Raw genomic sequence first — 2,262 nt, 5'->3', positions numbered from 1 at the left:
ACATAATAATGAGTGAAACAGGTTGGTGGGGGTGTGATGTGATCTGATGTGGAATCAAATGAATCAACATGAATCCTAATAAACATCAACATGTGTCTCAGAGGGAGAAGAGGAGAGTCCTGTTCCTCTACAACCTGCAGGTCCACAGACGACTCTCCTCCACAGAGAGGAGGTTCGGACACGCCATGAGGGAGGTGAGTCGCTCTTCGCCCCCACAGGAAGTGTTTAGACTGAGGTCTCACATTCGTCAGTCAGACAGTCAGTCAGTCAGTCAGACAGACAGACAGACAGTCAGTCAGTCAGTCAGACAGTCAGACAGTCAGTCAGTCAGTCAGTCAGTCAGACAGTCTGTCAGTCAGTCAGACAGACAGACAGACAGTCTGTCAGTCAGTCAGACAGTCAGTCAGACAGTCAGTCAGTCAGTCAGTCAGACAGTCTGTAGTGGAGATAATGATAATATGATCAGACTGGGCGCTAGTTCAGTGTTTGTCACTAGGTTCACCCCGGGGTGTCGGCCAGAACACCACTTAAGGCCAAGTTTCCAGAGTACAGATAAATAAAGGGCTGAGAGACGTAGATATGCCGTTTACTTCCTTTCTTTACTTCTCCCTTTGCAGCAACACATACAGGTATTCCAGTGTTCATGCAATAACAGCTGGATGTTAGGGTTGTGTGGTTTTCTACAAAGAAAGAATAACAAAATACAATTGAATGAAGGATCACAAAACACATACTTACATTACTTTCACCTATATGCAGTAATATGCATAATATTACCAACCTAATATAAACACTAATGGTAAACAGAGGAAGTAACCAAATGGCTACAATCACACTTCTCTCTCTCCTTTACACTATCACAGGAACAACCGAACCCAAAACAATCATTACACAGGTTTCTCAGACATATTAAGACTGTGTTAAGTTACTGCTAATGTTGACATAACACTTCCTGTTATTTATGATTCGTGTTAAATCCTCCCGCTGACGAACCGGCAGGATGCTTTTCCTGTCACCGAGTTAGCATAACCTCATTATCAGTACAGGTAATAACCCTTGACACTAACCACTTCGTATGTTAGCTCAATCATAAAACACTCTGAACAACACCAATAACAGGTAATAAATATATGAACATGTTTTGAACTCGACATGACACATTTCGATCCGACGTGCTGAGTCAGGTGAGCCGAGGGCCGTAACTAGCGTGCGTAAACCCGGCTATCATTAGCATAGTGATCACATGACGAGCACCTAAGCTCCGACTTCTCCTCCACAGTGGCTAACAGAAGTTATCTATAGCTGCGTCAACACAAGGAAATACAATACCACAAGTAATGCAGCGGATAAATACTCACTCTTTCATTCACGCACAGATCACTTGGAATAAAGTTTTTGCACTGCACAACCGTAGATCATCACTCGACTGAAGCCCACAACTTTTTTACTGCGTGACGTCAGTTACAATATCTCACCGTCACGTGGGTTGATTCACCCTGTAAATTACCAGCACTTCCTGTGTTCATGTCTTTGTTGTGTGTGTGTGCAGGTGCGTCAGTGTCTGTGCAGGTGTGGGCGTCGTCTTTGTTGTCATAACTGACAGGAAGAGTCCGACTCAGAGACGCACTGCACAGGAAGAGGAAGAGGACGAAGTTCAGACGGACTTCATCTTTGTTCTCAATAAAAAACTGTTTGATTCTGCGGCTGATTCAGAGACTGAAAATCATCTGGTGAAACAGCTGCTTCACTGAGGGTCATGTGAGGTCATGTGAGGTCATGTGAGGTCATGTGAGGTCGACATGAAGCGACATCAGAGCAGTTTTAACAGCAGTTTGACTCAGACTTTCAGGATCAGGTCAAACACCAGGAGGCGTTTCACATCATTGTCTCATGTTATTGGACTTTGTTAATCGCTCCTGTTTCACCACGGACCGGACAGACGCTGGACCAGGACCCTCTGGGTCTGGGCATCAGGTCAGACTGGTTCTGGACTCTTTGCACTTACAAGGTGTTGCCTCTGCCGGGCCTGTGGGGGGTTCTGGAGTCACAGGGATCCAGTCGGTGATCACAGTGAGCCTGAAGGAGGTTTAACACCCGAATCCAGAAAACACATAAAGATGTTGAACACGTTTCTGATCTGGTTTAAAGTGACACGTCTGTGCTGTTTCTCTACGTCACATATAAAATACCAGAACCGGACGTCAGTACAGACAAGAAGAACTGATGATGAAGTTTTAAATCTTAGTTCACGTCGTATAAACT

At 44.9% G+C, this 2,262-nt stretch overlaps 1 long non-coding RNA gene across 1 annotated transcript; it reads right to left on the bottom strand.

Annotated features, from left to right (window-relative positions):
- Positions 1-610: 610 nt before the first annotated feature.
- On the bottom strand, positions 611-1,437 carry LOC147820433 (uncharacterized). The gene is made up of 2 exons (XR_015436965.1): positions 1,359-1,437; positions 611-680 (listed from the first exon to the last, which is right to left on the bottom strand). It is a non-coding gene; the product is annotated as an uncharacterized LOC147820433 (long non-coding RNA).
- Positions 1,438-2,262: the final 825 nt, after the last annotated feature.

The sequence above is a fragment of the Seriola lalandi genome, unplaced genomic scaffold, assembly GCF_002814215.2.
Source record: "Seriola lalandi dorsalis isolate HSWRI2012SDOR001 ecotype SW California unplaced genomic scaffold, Sedor1 jcf7180001957326, whole genome shotgun sequence".
NCBI lineage: Eukaryota > Metazoa > Chordata > Actinopteri > Carangiformes > Carangidae > Seriola > Seriola lalandi.
The sequence above is the reverse complement of the archived record's forward strand: the minus strand, read 5'-3'. Positions and strand labels throughout refer to the sequence as shown.